This window comes from Vanellus vanellus (genome assembly GCF_965231255.1).
Source record: "Vanellus vanellus genome assembly, contig: HAP1_SCAFFOLD_776, whole genome shotgun sequence".
NCBI lineage: Eukaryota > Metazoa > Chordata > Aves > Charadriiformes > Charadriidae > Vanellus > Vanellus vanellus.
The window spans coordinates 14,044-36,310 of NW_028127785.1; the positions used below are offsets into that span (position 1 = coordinate 14,044).

The window sequence follows — 22,267 nt, forward strand, 5'->3', positions numbered from 1 at the left end:
GGTATCGCAGCGCCGGCCGCGCACGGGCGGCCGCGGGGCGCCATCCCCGGCGGCGGGTCTTTTCCGGGGGCACCGCGGAGGCGAGCGAGCCCCTTCGCCGTTGCGGGGGTGTCTCCTGGCCGCTGGCCGCCCGGGGGTGGCGGGCCTGGAAGCTTCAAACTGCCCGCTGCGGCAGGCTGCCGATCCGCTGGAGGCGAGCCGGCTCCGGGCAGCCTCCGGCAGTTACCCGAGAGCTGACGGTACGCAAGAGGGGAAGAAGGCGGGCACCCCCGTCAGGCGCAGACGCCGGGCGCCTCCGCAGCTCGTCAGAGCTGCCCCGGAGTCTCCCCCGTCACCCCCACCGCCCTGTCCCCCCCCCGCAGAGGCTGGCCCTCGCGCCGGCGCAGCGGCCGGTGCCCCCGGAGCTGGGGAGCGCCGTCCCCCCTCGAAGTGCCTGACCCCGGGGAGCGCTGCGGGGACCGGGCTGCGCAACCGGTTTATTTTGTGCTGTGCCACACAAATCTCTGCAGCTTTTAAGCCAAAGCCGTGTTTTGGGGATTACCGCCCCGACAGGCCCGGCAACGGCCCGCGCCGCCGCGGGCGCCTCTTCACCATGGCAACGGCTCCCGGGCGGATGGGCGGATGGGCGGGCCAATCACAGCGCGGGTGCCGCGCTCCGATTGGTCGGATCGCCTCGTCGGCGTGGGGCGCGGCGGCGATTTCCGGCGAGGCCGGGCCAATGGAGCGGGGTCTCCCTGGGAGGAGTGCGGACGGCGACCAATGGGTGCGCGGCATAGGCGGGCCGTGGTGGGCGCTCCGGAAGCGGAAGGGGCCGGAGAAAAAAGGCGCCCAGTTCGAAGGCGGAGCGGAGCGGAGCGGAGCGGAGCGTCCCTGAGAGAAGCGGGGCCGGGCCGGCCCCGGCCCCGCGGTACCGCCGCGAGCACGTGGTGGGGCATTGGAGCGCGTCGAGGTGAGCGGGAGGCCCGAAGGCGCCTCGAGGAGGGCCCCTGAGGGAGGCTGGGGGAGCGGGGGGCCTGAGCGGGGGGCACTGTAGGCTCGGAGCAGGGGTGGCTGGGCCCGGCTCCCCGTGGAGTGCCTTCGGCGTGTGGGGCTTGGGGTGCGGGGCTGGTGGTGCCGGAGAAATAAAGGCCGAAAGGGCGATAGTGAAGCGGCGCCCGGGCCGTGCTGGCGCTGCCCTGCAGCGCGGCGGGGTCGGGCCCTCCCCAAGAGTGTCTGTGGGCCCTGGGGGTGGCGGGCTGTAGGGTGGCTGCGCTCGGCCCGGCCCTCAGCGTGGCCCGCGGGGGCTGCCGAGGGGGTGAGGAAGCAGAGAGGGTGAGCCGGTTCGGGGCCCGAGACGGAGAGCAGGTCTTCTGTCCCTGAAGCTGGAAAGCAGGCTCCCGGGGCTGGTTTGGGGGTTCAGAAACAGGCGGAGTTGTGTGGCTTTGGGCTGAGGAGCAGGGGTCCAGTCCTGCGTTTTTGGGGCTTGAGAACGGGCCCAGCAGGTGAGGCTTGGGGCTCAGAAGCAGGCACTAAATGAGCTGGTTTGGGGGTTGAGAGCAGACTCCAGTCTGGCTGGTTTTGCAGGGCCCGGGGAGGGGGGGGGGGGGGGCAGGAAGAGAGGGGCGGGAGGGCGTTGGGGGTTGTGGGGAAAAGCACGGGGTGGGCAAGGTGCGTGGTGGACCCTCCCCGCAGGTGGGGGTCTGGGGCTTCAATTAGCCAGAGCTTGGCAAGCAGGAGCTGGAGTGAGATGGGGTGTTCTCTGTCCGGAGCGTGCATTAGCCAGAGGCAAGACTCCTGGCAGCGGTAATGAGCAGGAGCTGCAGTTAGCCGGAGCGTGTGTTGGCTGGAGCACCCGCCGGCCAAACTGCGCTCCCCCACAGGGCTGAAGAGCGGCCGGGTGCAGGCTGGGCTGTCCCGAGCGAGGAGCTCCGGGCAGAGGGGAGGCGAGCGGTCCTTCTGCCGGCGGGGAGCCCGGCCTCTTGCCGGGGGGGGTTAAATCCCTGCCAGGCCCCTGTCTGGGCCCCGCTCCCGAGGGCAGAGGTGGGGTGGGGGTCCCCCGGCTTGTGCCCGTTGTCTGGCTGTGACAAAGAGGGTCATTTCTTGCCTCCTCTTTTCCCAGTGTCCCCTTGTGCGTCCCGGGAAGAAAATCCTGCGGGGTTGATTCCGCCGGCTGCTCAGGTAACGGCAGGCGTGGGGCTGGGGGAACGGGGAGAAACGTTTGCGAGTGCAGGGGCGCTACAGGTGCTCCACGTCAAACGGGCAGAAAAGGCAAATTTGCTGCCAGCGCAGAAAAGCTCGTGCAGGGTTGCAGTGAACAGAGCGCGCCTCCTTCCCGAATTGGTGCCTGGGTAGTTAGGAATGTCTTCCTCTGGGGTGAAAGAGCCAACTTCCCTCTCGGATAAATTAAGAGCTGCCCGATACCTTCTTTAGGGTCCGGTGTTTCTCGTCTGTTTGCTCATGCTAATTTTATGGGCAAGTTGGAAATAGCCTTTTCTCTTTCCCTGCGTAACTGAATTGTTAGGAGTCTGTGGTGTGAGCATGGTTAATTTTGGAGCACCTAGGTGCCAGTGGAAATGTAATGAATGAAACGCGATGGAAACTGACGTTTTGCTTGATTTTTACTTAACTTTTTTTTTTTTTTTTTTTCTTCGAGTGTTGATGGCATGTTGTCCTGTGGCTCTTGACCGTCTGGAGAACGGGCCTGGAAGAAATCATTGCTTTTTTGGAAGGAGGCGGTTCAGCGGGATGGTGGGTTGCTGTACCCTGTAACAAAAACGTTCACCTTGGGCCGTCTAGGGTGAGGAAACCTTGGCTGTACGTAGGCTTGAGAAAACGCACCTGTCCGTGTCTGTCACCTACGTGCAGCCGGGAAGGTGGCTCTAGTGCAACTGAAGCTGCCGGTGAGTCAACGAAAAGCAGGGTTGTCTGAAAAATGCAAGAGTTCTTGTGGCCTGCCCCAAGAAGCGTCCCAAAGGTGATGCCAAGTACTTTTTCCTCCGCTCAGCTGTCGTCTTGGCAAACCTTCAGGGAAGAAGGCAGCTTGAGATTCCTCCCCAGCTTTACGCTAAAGGTCATTTTCCTCTCTCGGCAGATTGCCTTTCTCTGCGGTCGCCCTTTCGTCTGCCGTGACGGTACGGGACAGAGGGAAAGGATCCAGAGTGGTCTGCCAGGACGAGGTACGTCTCCCATGTGCGTCTGCCTTTTTCCTAAGGTGCTTGTCGTGTGGGCTTTGAAGCTAACGTGATGGATGTGCCGACTCTCCTCCTGTAGTTTTTCAATGAAATATTTGAACACGAATACTAAAAATAAGGTGTGTTCCGGAGCACGTTGCGCTTGCTTCCCTCCGCTTATTTTCTCCTCCCGCAAGCCTGATCTTTTTCTGTGTGCTTACCGTTAACTGGCACTGTGCAAACAATGTTGTACTAAAAGAGGGAAGAAAGCGTTCGTAAGGGTTCAGATGTTCCGAAGAAAGACTTTGTTTTCATGGTAAAAGCTTTATGCTTTTTCAGTCTGCAAGTTTTTAAAATACCTTCCAGTAGTACTGGAAAACTTTACTGCGATACTAGTCTCCGTACGAAAAGCAGTTGAGGTCAGAGAAGAGAGAGGGGCAAAGCGGGGTGGCTTCTGCGTGTTTTCCAGGCTGTGCCAAGAAGCATTATAGCCTTGTAACTGGTGACAGTGAGTCCCGATGTGGTTTTGGTGACAAGAAGGGTTCCAAGGTTTTCGGCAACGAGGCTATGTGTGCTCTCCGCTCTGCTCTCCGCTCTGCTCTCCGCTCTGCTCTCCGCTCTGCTCTCCGCTCTGCTCTCCGCTCTGCTCTCCGCTCTGCTCTCCGCTCTGCTCTCCGCTCTGCTTTTTTTTTTAAACCAAGTCCACTTCCTTCCCAAGGCCCAAGAACAGCCCATCTTCCAAATTTGGAGGCATCGCCGGTCTTTGGTTCTCCGTCGTAACAGGCGAGGCATCATAAAAACACGTTCTTCTCCATGTTCAGCACAGCCGAAAGCGTCAGCCCATCTGCTGGTCCTTTTTGGTAGCCTTATGGATTGTGGGAGCGGGGATTTGATTTCTCCCCTTCCTGCCCCCCCCCCCCCCGAGTAAAACCATATGGGGGATTTTTTATCTTGCTGATTTTTCTATCCCAAATTAAATTTTAAAAAAGGTTACGATCGTAGAATTTACAAACGGATTTGCGTTGTTTAAACTGCAACTACTAAATGGCCGTAGCATACAATCTGTTAGGTGTGCTTTGGCAATGAGGTATTTGTTCTGAGGCTTTAAAAACAGGGCCGTTTTTTAAATTACATTTAAACGTTTAACAAAGGAAATGTTTAAAACCAAATGTTTAAACAAAGGAAACGTTTAAAAAGAGGCAACTGAATGTCAGCAGGGTTTTATTGGCAATCTTGAGACGGAGTGCTCTGAAGTTCTTGAATGCTGTCTGGCTGTCAGCGGCGCCTTTCCCCGGCAGTTCAGCAGCATCTCTCCTGGGCAGGGCAGCCGGCCAGACGTCCCCGCTAATCGTGCAGCACCCACCCCTCCCCCGAGTCAAATTATAGCTGTGTATTTTGGAGACGGATGGTTTAATGGTATGGATTGACAGCTGGGCAAGTTCATTTGGTGCCAAAGGAAAGTCAAATACTGTTATAAGTATTTTTATTGGAGAGAGAGATCTCTCTAAGCATACGTGCACCTCTTCAGCATGGAGTGAAGGACTGAGCTTTGTTGGTTCTTGTTCATTGCCCTCTTCAGAGTTTTACCCTTCCCTTTTGGCTGTACTGACCCAGCAAGGTGTGCAGCAGCGGCGGCGGTGGCGCGAGGGCTGTAGCTGTTTGAGGGGGTCCGTCACGTCGATTGTGGTCACGGCCCAGCTCTGTGCGGCAGCCTGGCAGGGGGATGTCCCCGTGGGCAGCGGCAGCGCCATGAGGAAGGGAGGAGGCGTTCCCCAGGGCCAGCCCGAGGGTTTACTGTTGTGCTCAGAATGGCACCAATTAGTCTTAATGCTGACTGGAAGAGTTGCAGTCGCTCTGGCTTTGAAAGGCCGCGCTGTATTTCACGCTGAGCTGCTTCCCTGGAGTCCTCCTGTAGCTCAGCTGCTGTCCCGTGCCTCAGTGTGAGGGAATTCCTCTGCTTTCTTCTGTGCTCTTGGTTAATCTGCTGAAACATAATTGGGGCTTTTTGTGTTTCAGGTGTCTCGCTGTACGGGCCTAGCGACGCTCAGTAGACCCCCCTGCCCAGGTTTGCCTGCCGGAGGTTGAGCGCCCCGAGGGGACGGGACCAGCCCTGGGTGCAGTGGCTTTGTGCCTTCTTTTGCGGGGGGCGGGGGTGGGAATAAAAAGGGGTGTGCATGTCTGTGTGTGTGTGATGATGTCATTTGGGGCAGCCCAAGGTCCCTGGGGACAACGACGATGACGACATGGCGGAGGAGCAGGTGAGTGGGGGCTGGGGGGGTCATGCAGGGGTCGCCCCACAAGAGGCCGATCGCAGCCCCAAAACATCTGCAAATTCGTGGGGGAGATGAAAAAACCTTGAAAGCTGTAAATATGGGCACGAGGCATTGAAATAGGGCAAACCCTCTCCTTTTACTGTCTATTGATAAATGCCTCTTTGTTTCTGTATCGCGAAGGAGTTCAAAATAAAAACCCACTCTAAAAAAAATCTGCTCTATTACATCAAGGATTTCAGACTCTCAAAAGATGCGTCCCACAGCCCATTTCTGGCTTTATCGTTCTCTCGCTGCCTGACTCTCCCCTTCCCTCCTCTTTCTTTGCTGTGTCTGTCCCCTTCAGCTCCTGGAGGTTTTGTGGTGTTTCCCAGGTTTGTCTTTACCCTGGGTGTATCTCTGTCTGTGTCTGTGTAAAGAGATAGCAAGTGAAATGTCTATGCTCGGTAAGGTTTTTGAAAGGCTTTCTTTGCGTTTTTGTAGAAAGCGTTTAAAAACTCTCCCCTCCCTTGTAATCTCCCTGGAAGACGTAAAAGCAGTTTGAAAAGCTGCTGCCTGCGGCCCGGAGCTGGACAGTGCTTGGTGTGAGTGCCAAATAGCCCAGAGCAATGTTGTTCTTTTGACAAAGAAATGGTTTCCATGGAAACTTTTAAATACACCCAAGATGATGTATAAGTTTCTATCCAATCTGCCTCTGGAACGTTTGTATTGATAGGTTGCAGAAACACATTTTTAAAAAGAATTTACTTAAATGTCTTTGGCAATTGTTCTTTTTGAGAAAAGCAAACAGTTCTGCATAGTGCTTTGCGGTATTTAGTTAATAAGATTCTTGAGCTAAGGGAGGGCAAAGGGGTATGCAATAAACCCAGGTTTGACTGGTAAGGGTTTGGCGGGGCAGGGGAGGTCAGGAGAATCGAAAACCACAAACCGCACCTCCTCTAAATCACCCCAAAGTCGGCTGGGCCTGACGCCCCGCCTCGGCCCCGCCTTCTGCCCGCCTCGTTTCGGCCCCGCCTCCCGGCCCGCCTCGGCCCTGCTTTCTGCCCGCCTCGTTTCGGCCCCGCCTCCCGGCCCGCCTCGGCCCCGCCTCCCGGCCCGCCTCGGCCCCGCCTCCCGGCCCGCCTCGGCCCCGCCTCCCGGCCCGCCTCGGCCTCGCCTCCCGGCCCGCCTCGGCCCCGCCTCCCGGCCCGCCTCGGCCCCGCCTTCTGCCCGCCTCGGCCCCGCCTCACGCCTCGTTTCGGCCCCGCCTCCCGGCCCCGCCTCACGCCTCGTTTCGGCCCCGCCTCGGCCCCGCCTCCCGGCCCCCCTCGGCCCCGCCTTCTGCCCGCCTCGGCCCCGCCTCACTCCTCGTTTCGGCCCCGCCTCCCGGCCCCCCTCGGCCCCGCCTTCTGCCCGCCTCGGCCCCGCCTCACGCCTCGTTTCGGCCCCGCCTTCTGCCCGCCTCGGCCCCGCCTCACGCCTCGTTTCGGCCCCGCCTCCCGGCCCCCTTCGGCCCCGCCTTCTGCCCGCCTCGGCCCCGCCTCACGCCTCGTTTCGGCCCCGCCTTCTGCCCGCCTCGGCCCCGCCTCCCGGCCCGCCTCGGCCCCGCCTCGGCCGGGCCCGCCGCGTTCTCGCTCGTGCCGCCCCCTCGTGGCCGAAGCGCGGTATCGCAGCGCCGGCCGCGCACGGGCGGCCGCGGGGCGCCATCCCCGGCGGCGGGTCTTTTCCGGGGGCACCGCGGAGGCGAGCGAGCCCCTTCGCCGTTGCGGGGGTGTCTCCTGGCCGCTGGCCGCCCGGGGGTGGCGGGCCTGGAAGCTTCAAACTGCCCGCTGCGGCAGGCTGCCGATCCGCTGGAGGCGAGCCGGCTCCGGGCAGCCTCCGGCAGTTACCCGAGAGCTGACGGTACGCAAGAGGGGAAGAAGGCGGGCACCCCCGTCAGGCGCAGACGCCGGGCGCCTCCGCAGCTCGTCAGAGCTGCCCCGGAGTCTCCCCCGTCACCCCCACCGCCCTGTCCCCCCCCCGCAGAGGCTGGCCCTCGCGCCGGCGCAGCGGCCGGTGCCCCCGGAGCTGGGGAGCGCCGTCCCCCCTCGAAGTGCCTGACCCCGGGGAGCGCTGCGGGGACCGGGCTGCGCAACCGGTTTATTTTGTGCTGTGCCACACAAATCTCTGCAGCTTTTAAGCCAAAGCCGTGTTTTGGGGATTACCGCCCCGACAGGCCCGGCAACGGCCCGCGCCGCCGCGGGCGCCTCTTCACCATGGCAACGGCTCCCGGGCGGATGGGCGGATGGGCGGGCCAATCACAGCGCGGGTGCCGCGCTCCGATTGGTCGGATCGCCTCGTCGGCGTGGGGCGCGGCGGCGATTTCCGGCGAGGCCGGGCCAATGGAGCGGGGTCTCCCTGGGAGGAGTGCGGACGGCGACCAATGGGTGCGCGGCATAGGCGGGCCGTGGTGGGCGCTCCGGAAGCGGAAGGGGCCGGAGAAAAAAGGCGCCCAGTTCGAAGGCGGAGCGGAGCGGAGCGGAGCGGAGCGTCCCTGAGAGAAGCGGGGCCGGGCCGGCCCCGGCCCCGCGGTACCGCCGCGAGCACGTGGTGGGGCATTGGAGCGCGTCGAGGTGAGCGGGAGGCCCGAAGGCGCCTCGAGGAGGGCCCCTGAGGGAGGCTGGGGGAGCGGGGGGCCTGAGCGGGGGGCACTGTAGGCTCGGAGCAGGGGTGGCTGGGCCCGGCTCCCCGTGGAGTGCCTTCGGCGTGTGGGGCTTGGGGTGCGGGGCTGGTGGTGCCGGAGAAATAAAGGCCGAAAGGGCGATAGTGAAGCGGCGCCCGGGCCGTGCTGGCGCTGCCCTGCAGCGCGGCGGGGTCGGGCCCTCCCCAAGAGTGTCTGTGGGCCCTGGGGGTGGCGGGCTGTAGGGTGGCTGCGCTCGGCCCGGCCCTCAGCGTGGCCCGCGGGGGCTGCCGAGGGGGTGAGGAAGCAGAGAGGGTGAGCCGGTTCGGGGCCCGAGACGGAGAGCAGGTCTTCTGTCCCTGAAGCTGGAAAGCAGGCTCCCGGGGCTGGTTTGGGGGTTCAGAAACAGGCGGAGTTGTGTGGCTTTGGGCTGAGGAGCAGGGGTCCAGTCCTGCGTTTTTGGGGCTTGAGAACGGGCCCAGCAGGTGAGGCTTGGGGCTCAGAAGCAGGCACTAAATGAGCTGGTTTGGGGGTTGAGAGCAGACTCCAGTCTGGCTGGTTTTGCAGGGCCCGGGGGGGGGGGGGGGGGGGCAGGAAGAGAGGGGCGGGAGGGCGTTGGGGGTTGTGGGGAAAAGCACGGGGTGGGCAAGGTGCGTGGTGGACCCTCCCCGCAGGTGGGGGTCTGGGGCTTCAATTAGCCAGAGCTTGGCAAGCAGGAGCTGGAGTGAGATGGGGTGTTCTCTGTCCGGAGCGTGCATTAGCCAGAGGCAAGACTCCTGGCAGCGGTAATGAGCAGGAGCTGCAGTTAGCCGGAGCGTGTGTTGGCTGGAGCACCCGCCGGCCAAACTGCGCTCCCCCACAGGGCTGAAGAGCGGCCGGGTGCAGGCTGGGCTGTCCCGAGCGAGGAGCTCCGGGCAGAGGGGAGGCGAGCGGTCCTTCTGCCGGCGGGGAGCCCGGCCTCTTGCCGGGGGGGGTTAAATCCCTGCCAGGCCCCTGTCTGGGCCCCGCTCCCGAGGGCAGAGGTGGGGTGGGGGTCCCCCGGCTTGTGCCCGTTGTCTGGCTGTGACAAAGAGGGTCATTTCTTGCCTCCTCTTTTCCCAGTGTCCCCTTGTGCGTCCCGGGAAGAAAATCCTGCGGGGTTGATTCCGCCGGCTGCTCAGGTAACGGCAGGCGTGGGGCTGGGGGAACGGGGAGAAACGTTTGCGAGTGCAGGGGCGCTACAGGTGCTCCACGTCAAACGGGCAGAAAAGGCAAATTTGCTGCCAGCGCAGAAAAGCTCGTGCAGGGTTGCAGTGAACAGAGCGCGCCTCCTTCCCGAATTGGTGCCTGGGTAGTTAGGAATGTCTTCCTCTGGGGTGAAAGAGCCAACTTCCCTCTCGGATAAATTAAGAGCTGCCCGATACCTTCTTTAGGGTCCGGTGTTTCTCGTCTGTTTGCTCATGCTAATTTTATGGGCAAGTTGGAAATAGCCTTTTCTCTTTCCCTGCGTAACTGAATTGTTAGGAGTCTGTGGTGTGAGCATGGTTAATTTTGGAGCACCTAGGTGCCAGTGGAAATGTAATGAATGAAACGCGATGGAAACTGACGTTTTGCTTGATTTTTACTTAACTTTTTTTTTTTTTTTTTTCTTCGAGTGTTGATGGCATGTTGTCCTGTGGCTCTTGACCGTCTGGAGAACGGGCCTGGAAGAAATCATTGCTTTTTTGGAAGGAGGCGGTTCAGCGGGATGGTGGGTTGCTGTACCCTGTAACAAAAACGTTCACCTTGGGCCGTCTAGGGTGAGGAAACCTTGGCTGTACGTAGGCTTGAGAAAACGCACCTGTCCGTGTCTGTCACCTACGTGCAGCCGGGAAGGTGGCTCTAGTGCAACTGAAGCTGCCGGTGAGTCAACGAAAAGCAGGGTTGTCTGAAAAATGCAAGAGTTCTTGTGGCCTGCCCCAAGAAGCGTCCCAAAGGTGATGCCAAGTACTTTTTCCTCCGCTCAGCTGTCGTCTTGGCAAACCTTCAGGGAAGAAGGCAGCTTGAGATTCCTCCCCAGCTTTACGCTAAAGGTCATTTTCCTCTCTCGGCAGATTGCCTTTCTCTGCGGTCGCCCTTTCGTCTGCCGTGACGGTACGGGACAGAGGGAAAGGATCCAGAGTGGTCTGCCAGGACGAGGTACGTCTCCCATGTGCGTCTGCCTTTTTCCTAAGGTGCTTGTCGTGTGGGCTTTGAAGCTAACGTGATGGATGTGCCGACTCTCCTCCTGTAGTTTTTCAATGAAATATTTGAACACGAATACTAAAAATAAGGTGTGTTCCGGAGCACGTTGCGCTTGCTTCCCTCCGCTTATTTTCTCCTCCCGCAAGCCTGATCTTTTTCTGTGTGCTTACCGTTAACTGGCACTGTGCAAACAATGTTGTACTAAAAGAGGGAAGAAAGCGTTCGTAAGGGTTCAGATGTTCCGAAGAAAGACTTTGTTTTCATGGTAAAAGCTTTATGCTTTTTCAGTCTGCAAGTTTTTAAAATACCTTCCAGTAGTACTGGAAAACTTTACTGCGATACTAGTCTCCGTACGAAAAGCAGTTGAGGTCAGAGAAGAGAGAGGGGCAAAGCGGGGTGGCTTCTGCGTGTTTTCCAGGCTGTGCCAAGAAGCATTATAGCCTTGTAACTGGTGACAGTGAGTCCCGATGTGGTTTTGGTGACAAGAAGGGTTCCAAGGTTTTCGGCAACGAGGCTATGTGTGCTCTCCGCTCTGCTCTCCGCTCTGCTCTCCGCTCTGCTCTCCGCTCTGCTCTCCGCTCTGCTCTCCGCTCTGCTCTCCGCTCTGCTCTCCGCTCTGCTCTCCGCTCTGCTCTCCGCTCTGCTTTTTTTTTTAAACCAAGTCCACTTCCTTCCCAAGGCCCAAGAACAGCCCATCTTCCAAATTTGGAGGCATCGCCGGTCTTTGGTTCTCCGTCGTAACAGGCGAGGCATCATAAAAACACGTTCTTCTCCATGTTCAGCACAGCCGAAAGCGTCAGCCCATCTGCTGGTCCTTTTTGGTAGCCTTATGGATTGTGGGAGCGGGGATTTGATTTCTCCCCTTCCTGCCCCCCCCCCCCCCCCCCCCCCCCCCCCGAGTAAAACCATATGGGGGATTTTTTATCTTGCTGATTTTTCTATCCCAAATTAAATTTTAAAAAAGGTTACGATCGTAGAATTTACAAACGGATTTGCGTTGTTTAAACTGCAACTACTAAATGGCCGTAGCATACAATCTGTTAGGTGTGCTTTGGCAATGAGGTATTTGTTCTGAGGCTTTAAAAACAGGGCCGTTTTTTAAATTACATTTAAACGTTTAACAAAGGAAATGTTTAAAACCAAATGTTTAAACAAAGGAAACGTTTAAAAAGAGGCAACTGAATGTCAGCAGGGTTTTATTGGCAATCTTGAGACGGAGTGCTCTGAAGTTCTTGAATGCTGTCTGGCTGTCAGCGGCGCCTTTCCCCGGCAGTTCAGCAGCATCTCTCCTGGGCAGGGCAGCCGGCCAGACGTCCCCGCTAATCGTGCAGCACCCACCCCTCCCCCGAGTCAAATTATAGCTGTGTATTTTGGAGACGGATGGTTTAATGGTATGGATTGACAGCTGGGCAAGTTCATTTGGTGCCAAAGGAAAGTCAAATACTGTTATAGTATAAGTATTTTTATTGGAGAGAGAGATCTCTCTAAGCATACGTGCACCTCTTCAGCATGGAGTGAAGGACTGAGCTTTGTTGGTTCTTGTTCATTGCCCTCTTCAGAGTTTTACCCTTCCCTTTTGGCTGTACTGACCCAGCAAGGTGTGCAGCAGTGGCGGCGGTGGCGCGAGGGCTGTAGCTGTTTGAGGGGGTCCGTCACGTCGATTGTGGTCACGGCCCAGCTCTGTGCGGCAGCCTGGCAGGGGGATGTCCCCGTGGGCAGCGGCAGCGCCATGAGGAAGGGACGAGGCGTTCCCCAGGGCCAGCCCGAGGGTTTACTGTTGTGCTCAGAATGGCACCAATTAGTCTTAATGCTGACTGGAAGAGTTGCAGTTGCTCTGGCTTTGAAAGGCCGCGCTGTATTTCACGCTGAGCTGCTTCCCTGGAGTCCTCCTGTAGCTCAGCTGCTGTCCCGTCCCTCGGTGTGAGGGAATTCCTCTGCTTTCTTCTGTGGTCTTTGTTAATCTGCTGAAACATAATTGGGGCTTTTTGTGTTTCAGGTGTCTCGCTGTACGGGCCTAGCGACGCTCAGTAGACCCCCCTGCCCAGGTTTGCCTGCCGGAGGTTGAGCGCCCCGAGGGGACGGGACCAGCCTTGGGTGCAGTGGCTTTGTGCCTTCTTTTGCGGAGGGGCGTGGTGGTGGGGGTGGTGGGAATAAAAAGGGGTGTGCATGTCTGTGTGTGTGTGATGATGTCATTTGGGGCAGCCCAAGGTCCCCGGGGACGATGACGATGATGATGACGACGTGGCGGAGGAGCAGGTGAGTGGGGGCTGGTTGTGGATGTGTGTCACACAGGGGTTGTTCCAGAAGAGGTATGTCACAGCCCAAAAATTTTTGAAAAGTTTTTGGGTGTTTATAAAACATGAAAACCTGTAAGTAGGGGCGTGAGGCATTGAAATAGAGAAAAATCTTTAAATTTTATATATATTGATAAATAATATTTGTGTGTAATTTCAAAATAAAAACCTGTATTTTCAACCATTCTATGATTCTGTATTACAGAAGGGATTTTATATTTTGGAAAATATTTTTAAAATATTTATTTGTAAAAAGATGTTTAAGTGTCAAAATATTTTTCAACAGGCAATTAATTAGATGTTCTATATAATGAATGTTTATATATATTTTGGAATAGATATGTCTAAACAGATATTCTATATTAGTGTAAACCATTAATATATATTTCCTAAATATATCTATGTAAATAGACACATAATTGTAAATGTCTACGCTATGTATTGTTTTTAAAATGCAAAGAATGCTTATTTATCATAAGGATTTAAAATCTTGCCCTCGCTCTAATCTCTATTTGAAGGGGCCATGTATACAGAGCGGGAGCTGCCACCACTGCCCCAAAATACCCTAAACCTCCTGACTCTGGGTCCAAATGGATTAAACCGGGCTGAGACCGGTCACCACGCAATCACCGTGATGAGCGCTCAGGGCCAGACAATGAATGGGGCGCTGCTGCCTCCCTGGGAGCTGCTCACGTGCGTTGGTGCCCCCCCCCTTTCCTCCCCCCGGTGGTGGTTTGCCATACTCGCTGTTGCCACCCGGCCATGTGCGCAGCCTCCCAGAGGCCAGGCCGGCACCGACAGTGGTGACTGAGGGCGAAGCAGTAGTGGCTGGGCTCTGGCGGCCTCCCCGCCACCTGGAGCGGGCACTGTGCCACCCGCCCGCAGCGACGGCTGTCCCGCCTGGCCCTGAGAGCGGCCATCATCGATCCGGTACTGTCTCTAACAGCGCTGCGGAGTTGCACTGAAGTTCCCGTCAGTTTTCCAGAAGTCCATCTGTATGATCCCGCGGTCCTCCAGCACACCGGAACTGCCCATCAGTTTTCCGGAAGTCCATCTCTATTGTCCAGGGGTCTTCCAGCACAGCGGAAGTGCCCGTCAGTCCTCCGCCATTGATTTCTATGGCCCCACGGTCCTCCAGGATACTGGAAATGCCTGTCAGTCCTCATGTCAATATCTATTGCCCCGCAGTCCTGCAGAGCACCCAAAGTGCCTGTGCGTTCTCTGGAAATGATGTGCTCCATAACAGCATGCTTCCCAAGCTACACGAAATGGTTTAGAATTAACTGCAGAAATATCTAAAGATTACAAACCTAAATCCACCAGTATGAAATTGTCTTTTCCACAATAACACATCGACATAATTGAACACAAGGGGTTTGGTAATTGCTGGATGCAAGTTGAGACTCCCAGAAGGAAAAAAAACAGGTTCAGTGCTTTATGCACTCTGACCTGAAGGCAGGTGAGAAAATGAGCTGCTGCTCCTGTGGTGGCTTTTTTATGCCTTCTGTGGTTGGCCCCACACCTTTCCCAGGGGATTGTGGGAAGGGCGGTGGGCAGTGCCAGGGGTCTACCAGCCACAGCCTCTGAACAGGGAGGTATTTCTGCCCGTGGACTTCTGCTTTGTAGGTGCTCTATTGGTCTTTCAGTTGAATGCAGCTTTGGAGCCAGCTCAGCTATTTGGGCAGGTGTGTTTTGGCGTTTAGAGAAGCAGAGCTAATAAGTTTGTGATAAGACCTTCAGGGCCCGTTAAGCTTCAGCAGCATATATAGTAGAAAGTAGACTCGTGTGCTGCTTTTCTTTTTTTTTTTTTTTTTTTTAATTTTTTTTTTTTTTTTAAGGTCAGTAATTTTGTAATGAGTGTTCAGGGATGGTAAGGTGGTATAATAGTACGCTTTTCTTTTTTATTACTCTAGGTGCACTGCATTTTCCTAGAATTGCTGACTTCATTGAAGATTGAACTTTGTGTTTTTTTTTTTTTTCACCAGTTTTGCTGTATATGGTGTAAGTTGCTGATGTAATTTCTCTTAATAGGACCGATGATGAGATTAGCTAGCAGGAGTTAGGGTGAGCACCTTGTATGCATCTGTATATGGAATGTTAGCATTTCTCAAGAAAGCAGCAGGGACACCAGGCACGGTGTCTTTCAGGGTATGGGATGGCTCATCACCTTTCTCCATTGCCCACAGAGTACCACATTTTCCCTAGAACCTTTGCAGCTTGTGGCAGGCTCCTCGTCGATTGTGTCAGGGCTTCCTTTACTTTGTGGGTTTGTAGCAGAGCCCAAAGTCCGTGGGAAGACAGAAGATAGGAGGTGCCTGCAGAACCCAGGGCACGGCTCAGAAGAGCAGCTCCTGAGGAGCGGCTGATGTAGGGGGTTCAGAGGGACCAATACAGGGCAGGAGCTGTCTGGAAGAAGCGGGGTTCCTTCCCTGACAGTTCAGGAGAAGAGAAGGGGTTTCTAAAGCTTTTGGACCGGGGGATGGCTAGGAAAGGGAGGAGCGTTCGTCAGCCTCTCTCAGATTGGATTTCGGTGTCGATGAGGTCTGTTCTGTTCTATTCTCTCTGCATTTGATGGGAGTTATGTCAAAGTCACAAGAGACGTAGCATAAACTATGCAGACCTCTGTATCACAATATGCAGGTCTGAATGTCAGCTGAGTCTCATCTCGTAAGACATGAAGCAGCACCGTGCTGCCTTGTGTTTTGTCTTGCATTGCAGCATGCTGTACCATGTTGTGTCTCGACAGTGAACTAAGAGTGTGTTGTGTTGTATGGCGTTACATTTGCACGTGCACTGCACAGCTCAATGTATCTGTCTATTGCGTGGCATTGTAGAGCCAGTGTAGAGGGTTAAAGTAACTGAGGTTCCTGTGCACGTGAGTTGGAGTCGAACAGATCACAGTTGGATCGTGAGGTAACACGAGGTGAGCCAGTAATGCAGCTATGGTTTTCTTCTTGTTGCAGGCACGTTCTGGCAAGTCTCTAGAAATTGTTGAGGCATTGAGGTCCGAGAAGCAGCGTGACAGGCCTCAGAGCTGTTGGTTCCTTTGGGGCAGATCAGTCATTACGATGCTCTGGATTTTCAAGTGCCACGGAGGATTTTGGGACTCCAGGTTGGCTTTTTTGGGGACCTGCTCTTCCTCTGGGGCTCTGTGTTGGATTTTCCAAGGGCCAGCTTGACCTCTGGGGTTCCGGCTCATCTCTTCCAGGTCCTGGCTCTGCCTCTGGGGCTCTGGGTCAGCTGATATGGGGGCTTGTCGGAGTGGGATTGTGTCCCGGAGTAACGACGTAGCCTCAATGTGAGTATGGTTGTTCTTGTTTATTAGGTATTTTAGCAGAGTATATATAGGCTTGCTAGTAGCAGAGTATATAAAGGCTTACAAAAATAACACACACAAACAACATGGTGAATATATATATGTTTACAGAAATAACACATAAACAACATGGTGATTGGTTTAACCCTCTTGCTTACATGTAACGCCCCCCAACCTGATCAGCGATGTGCTATGCCCATGGACATAGCACACGCTGATTGTTTTCCCTTCTGCAGTTTAGCTCTCAGACCAAGTTTGTTCCCACATTGTTCAGAATAGACTTCAAGGACAGCTCGCGTAGGCCTCTCCGCCTGGCTAAAATCCTGAGTTGCTCATTGGAATCAGATCGTGACCTCTCGCCCTCGGGAATTCCTCCACAGGGGCTGGCTCCTCCTTTGGGGCTCCAGGTCAGCTTTTCCAAGTCCTGGCTCATCCTCTGGGGCTCCATGTTGGCCTTTCTGGGGGCCAGCTCTTCATTTCAAGCTCTCAGTTGGCTTTTCTGGGGCTGGCTCCACCTTGGGAGCTTTGTGTTGGCTTTTCCAAGGGCTGTCTCTTCTCTGGGTTGCCTTTTCTGGGTGCTAACTGCACTTCCGGGTCTCTGGGTCAAATTTCCCACAGGCCAGCTCCTTTTCTCACGCTCCAGTTGGTTTTGGTCTTTTTTTTTTTTTTTTTGGGTGCTGACTACTACTTTGGGGTTCTGGGTTGGCTTCTCCAGAGGCTGGCTCCTTTTCTGGGGCTCAAGTCCACGGGCCAGATCCTCCTTTGGGGCTCCAGGTTAGCTTTTCTGGGGCGTGGCTGGTCCTTTTGAACAGGGGGCCCTTGGGGGGGTGGGGCGGGGATGGTGGTCTGAGTGCACCCTGAGGGTGGCAGGGGGAACTGAGTCCTGTGACTTTTGTGACCCCCCTAGTTGTGTAGCACACAAAAAAAGCCCCCAGTGAAATTATAACTGTATTTTAGAGATAGAATAATGGTATCGATTCACAGCTGGGCAAGTTCAATTAGTGCCAAAGGCAAGTCAAATACTTTCATAGTATAGCTATTTTTATTGGGTGTATATAAACATAGGCACACCTATTCTGCATCAATTGAATGACTGAGCTTTGTTCCTTCTTGTTCCTTGCCCTCTCTGGGTTTTACCCTGCCCTTTCAGCTTTATTGACCCAGCAAGGTGTGCAGCAGCAGCAGCATTGCGAGGGCTGTTTGAGGGGGTCGGTAGCATGGATTCTGGTCACGGCTCAGCCCCATGTGGCAGCCTGGCAGAGGGATGTCTCCACCGCAGCGTGTGAGGAAGGGAGGAGGTGTTCCCCAGGGCCAGCCCGAGGGTTTACTGTTGTGCTCAGAATGGCACCAATTAGTCTTAATACTGACTGGAAGAGTTGCAGTCACTCTGGCTTTGAAAGGCCGCGCTGTATTTCACGCTGAGCTGTTTCCCTGGAGTCCTCCTGTAGCTCAGCTGCTGTCCCGTCCCTCAGTGTGAGGGAAGTCCCCTGCTCTCTTCTGTGCTCTTTGTTAACCTGCTGAAATATATTTGGGGATTTTTGTTTTTCAGGTGTCTGGGTCTGGCGATGCTCAATAGATGCCCCGCCCCCCGCCCCCAGGTTTGCCTGCCGGTAGTTGAGCGCCCCGAGGGGAAGGGGCCAGCCCTGGGTGCCTTGTGGCTTTGCGCCTTTTTTTGGGAAATAAAAAGAGGGGTGTGATGATGTCATTTGGGGCCCTCAATTGTCACCGGCAGGGTGATGATGTGTTGGAGGAGCAGGTGCCTGCGGGACAGGGGGGTCACAGCCCAAAAATGTTAGACAATTCATGGGGGGATTAAAAAATAAAACCTGTAAATATGGGCATGAGGCAACGAAATAGAGAAAAATCTTTCATTTTTTTATATATTGAAAAATAATATTGATATATTTATAGGAGTTCAAAATAAAAACCTTTATCTACTCTATTATATAAAGGATTTTAAAATACTAAAAGATGTGTCCCATAGCCCATCTTTGCCTTTATCGTTCTATCTCTGCCTGGCTCCCTGTCCCTATTCTTTAATTGCTCTGTCTCTTCCCTTCAGCTCATGGAGGTTTTTTGGTATGTCTCAATTTATCTCTGTCCACCTCACTGTCCCCTTTTTTAATTCCTTCCTCTCTGTCCTGTGGCCCATTGCGCTTTTTTTTTTTTTTTTTTCCCCTCCTATCTCTGTCAGTGTGGTTCCCTGTCACTGCCTCCTTCCTGGCCTGTAGCCCATCGCTGTTGTCTTGGGTTTACCATGTGAGATGTTGTTAGCTGGGGCAGGGCCTACAGGGGTGGGTTCTGTGAGACGGCACCGGGTCTTAGTCCCATGTTGGGCACAGCCAGTTCCCACTCTGCGACGGATGTGCCTCTGGTCAAAGCTGAGCCCATTGGCAGCGCTGGTAGGAAGCAGAGCAGAGATTCTCCTGCAGCCTGTGGTGAAGACCATGGTGAGGCAGGCTGTCCCACTGCAGCTTGTGGAGGTCCAGGGTGGAGCTGACATGCCCCTGCAGCGCATGAAGGACCCGAGGCCGGAGCAGGTGGCTGTGCCTGAAGGAAGCTGAGAGCCTGTGCTGGAGCAGGCTCCTGGCAGGACCTGTGGGAGGGACCCCACACTGGAGCAGAAAAAGAGCCTGAGGAGGAAGGATCCACAGAGACAAAGTGTAATGAACTGACCGCCACCCCTGTGCCATGTCCCCCTGTGTTGGTCAGGGGTGGGACGTAGAGAAGTCAGGAGAGAAGAGGAGCGCAGGAAAAGAGGGAGGGGTGGCAGGAAGGTGTTTTTTGGATTTGTTCCTATTTGCATTATCTGAGGAACAATGACTTGATTTCCCCAGGTTGAGCCTGTTTTGTCTGTGACAGTAATTGGTAAGTAATCTCTTTGTCTTTATCTTGACCTATAAGCTTGTCTGCTGTATTTTCTCTCCCTCTCCTGTTTCTTAATCCGTTTGCTTTTTAAATTTTATCACTAGGTGAACTTTTATTCAGTTAGCTATCCCCATTTTGTAATGTTTTCCTGTCTGCCTCTTACCTTGTCGCCATATCTCTTTCTATGTCTACTTTTATGAAGTTGCCAATACTGATTTTTTAAGTGTTCTGTGCTGGACATGTACCCTGTTGCCTTTAAAGATTTTTTAGTTTGCTGTCCCTATATTTTCTTTTTTTATTATTTCTTTGTCTAATTACTCTTACTTTTCACTTGTTCTTTCTATCTGCTTTTATCTCGTTGTCTATTTTTATTTTAACCTTTTTTCTTCTTTCATTAATGCTGACGTTTTTGAAAATCTTCATTCTATGTGTCTGATTCAGTTAGCTGTTCATATTTTCTGTTTTTTTGCCTGTTTTCCTAATACCCGTCTCTTGTTAAATTTTCTACTGTTTTCCCGTTTCTCTTTATTGCTTATCTTTTTTAGTTTTCTCGTCTTTCCTTAGTGCCATCGCTTTTAAAATTCTTTTACATCTGTTTTAGTTTGCCGTTAATCTTTGTCTTTACTTCCCCTGTTGCCTATCGCTTTTTTAATGTTCTTGCTATGCCTACTTTTAGTCTCTTTGCCATCTTTTAAAAATTGTCTTCCTTTGTGGTATTGCTTTTTAAATTTTCTTCCTACTCCTGCGTTTTAGTTTGCCATTGCTATTTGCTAATTTTTTCCTTGATTCTTTAATCACGGATGTTCTGAAGACTTACTGTAAACATTTATCTCCTTTGCTGTCTGTATTTTTAACTATTTCTTGCCTTTCCTTAGTGCCCTCTCTTTTTAGATTTTCTTTCTACGTCTTTTGAGATTGCCATCACTATTTTTTTATTTTCTTTTTTATTTGCTCGATCCCAGTTACTTTTAAAATTTTCCGTCTGAGCTCTTTCCCTCAGACACCTGTCCTCTCTTTGTTTGTGCCTCAGAGCTCTCTTATCGTCCTCTCTGCCATCTAGTGTGCATCCATTTGGTCCTCAGCCTCTCCGGACTCCCTCCTCACATCCCTGAGTCTTCTTTGGTCTCTCCGGACCATTCAGGACCCCTCTCACCATGTCGCAACACCTACGGATGCTTTCAAGGTTGCCCTTAGCATACGTTTAGCTTTATCGCAGGTGTCATACCCCTCTCGTTCCCTCGGAAGAGTTCCTGAGTCCACATCTGCGACACAGAGTGGGAAACCAAAGTTTTCCTTAGCGTATCTTGCTAGATCGGCAAAGCCTTAGACCGCAAGATGTAACTTAGCAATGTAGCAAACTTTGGCAGAACTCCTTCTTAGCGCAAGAACAGCTAGTAGTTTTGCATGACTTTGATACATTGTAACCTAACTAACTTAATGCAATTGTATAAGTAATAATAATGAAGATTGTATACTTAACATTATGAATTAGAGCGACTGTTACAGTCAAGGGGAAACTATAATTCTTTGAAATGAAAAAAGGGACCGTTCTGCCGGGAACCACCAGAAGACAGATGACATACATCAACGGATGAGACAGAGAGATCCTGAAACTGCGTAAGAAGGTAAAATCACCTGCACTCAAACTCCAGTCATCAAAGAGGACACATAACCGTTGAACAATTTGATTGGTCGAGAGCCACGCTCATCACGTGAACGTGTGCATGAATAGCTTACGCAATAGAATGTGAGGCTTTAAAAAGCACAGGAAAAGAACTCGCGGGGTTCCTCTTTGGAGGCTCCGAGCTCGACCTGTTAATAAATCAACTTTGTGACAGAACCCGGGTTACGAACTCTTGATTTACAGTCAGAGGCTAAGACCGGTTCCACCTAGACTCCTTTCTGAGGAGTTTAGAAAGCAAGGGGGTCCGGTCTGAATCTCGTGACTCTGGCGGGCAGGTGTTCCCAGACCGTTCTTCAAGACCCAGCCCGATCCTTCCGTCCTCTCTTCCCTCGAGCTGTGCCTCTATTAGTTCCCTGGCCCTCCAATGACACATTTACTCTGCTGAGATTCAATCATCATGTTTCCAATCATTTTTCTGTCCCTCCGACTCCTGAGACTTTCCCTGCGCTCCACATGCATCTTGTAGCTCTTTAGGTGAGGCCATCTTTGAGCCGTAAAGCACTCATTCGTTCTTCTACACTACCTAGGATTGCTGCGTTCAGTCCCCCGATACCATCTGTACTCCACTCAGAGGATCACCCGAGTTCCTCCTTGTCATCCCCAAGCCTTCTTTTGTCCCTCAGCCCCCATAGACACCCCTCTCCTCACTGTCAAGACGCTTCCCGAGACCCTCCTCGATCTCCCCAGCACCTCGTAGCACTTAATCTCCCTTTCTTTCGGTCCGTCAGAGCCTCTGGTTTTTCTTTGCCATACAGCGCTCCTTTATTTTTCTCTCTGCTATTGAGGGTATCACCATTAGGTGCTTCTCTCACTCATCCATCTGTGATTTGCCCAGATGCCCTCCTGGAACTCTGAGGCATCCGCCGTGACTCCGAGCCTTCTTTTCTTACTCTGCCCCCTCCTAATGCCTCTACTCTCTATAGCCATGCGTTCGAGTCCTTTCTCGTACTTCACAGTGCTCTTAGAGCGCTTCAGCTTCCTTTCAGTAGTATTTTTTTTGTGCGCCTCAGAGCGCCCTTAGCTTACTATTTGCAACTTAAGATGCCTTCATTCCGCCCCCAGCGCCCTGACAATATCTGTACTTTGTCAAAATCCCCTTTGGAATTCCTCATCCTTATTTTTGAGGCTTCTTTGAGCTCTCAGGCCCCGTGGGACTCCTCCGCTGCTCCCACCAAGCTCTCGTGACACAACCGCTACGTCCCGGAGTCCCATTTTAGCTCCGGAGGTCACTCCACACCCCTCTTTTCCCCTCAGAACGCTTCATGAGTCCCCATCTCTTATTCTGGTCTGTCTTTTTGTCCTGTCACGCCTTCGGCGCGCCTCCAGTCAGTCCCCGGGTCCCCGAGGACATCTGTACTTTGCTCAATTCCCTTTTGAGCTCGTCCCATCTCCCCATCTCCTTTGGCCTCTCTGGCCCCTTTGGGACCTTTCTAATTCCTCTGACTGTGTCTCTTGTTCTGGCAGAACTTTTTCCGAAGCCATCTGTATGCTACAGAGCCACCCGTTTGGTGTCTGTCTTATAGTATGATTCTATATCGTATCTGGTACCCTAAAGATGCCTATCATCGGCTCAGATCTCCTCTTAGAAAGCCCTCATCTATTTTTATAGACATAATTCCCATGGTGGTTTTTGTTGTCTTTTGCAATTTGTTTTTGTTCTACGTACTCAGGTGTTACTTAGAATGCTTCATACCATTTCTGATACTTTTCTTGAATTTCCACATGTGTTGGTGCTTTCTGTCCTTTCGGACTCATCTAGTTCTGTTACCAGTATCGGTCAAGGAGAGATCACATAGGGCTGTAAATTGTCAGCACTTTACAGTAAATAACGTACGGTACAAGCAGA

The 22,267-nt window shown here is 53.7% G+C and overlaps 2 long non-coding RNA genes across 8 annotated transcripts; both read left to right on the plus strand.

The window, feature by feature from the left end:
* Positions 1-480: 480 nt before the first annotated feature.
* Positions 481-5,330, plus strand: LOC309684996. Of its 2 annotated transcripts, XR_014270384.1 has the most exons (5): positions 481-949; positions 2,099-2,157; positions 2,633-2,727; positions 3,071-3,155; positions 5,166-5,330. It is a non-coding gene; the product is annotated as an uncharacterized lncRNA (long non-coding RNA). The 2 variants fall into 2 exon arrangements; XR_014270385.1 differs by lacking the exon at positions 481-949 and having other exon boundaries at positions 1,739-2,727.
* Positions 5,331-7,541: 2,211 nt separating this feature from the next.
* LOC309684990 lies at positions 7,542-20,564 on the plus strand. 6 transcript variants are annotated; one of them, XR_014270375.1, is made up of 9 exons: positions 7,542-8,010; positions 9,159-9,217; positions 9,692-9,786; positions 10,130-10,214; positions 12,256-12,353; positions 15,517-15,665; positions 15,762-15,851; positions 18,707-18,737; positions 19,798-20,564. It is a non-coding gene; the product is annotated as an uncharacterized lncRNA (long non-coding RNA). The 6 variants fall into 6 exon arrangements; XR_014270378.1 differs by lacking the exon at positions 7,542-8,010 and having other exon boundaries at positions 8,799-9,786; XR_014270376.1 differs by lacking the exon at positions 7,542-8,010 and having other exon boundaries at positions 8,799-10,348.
* Positions 20,565-22,267: the final 1,703 nt, after the last annotated feature.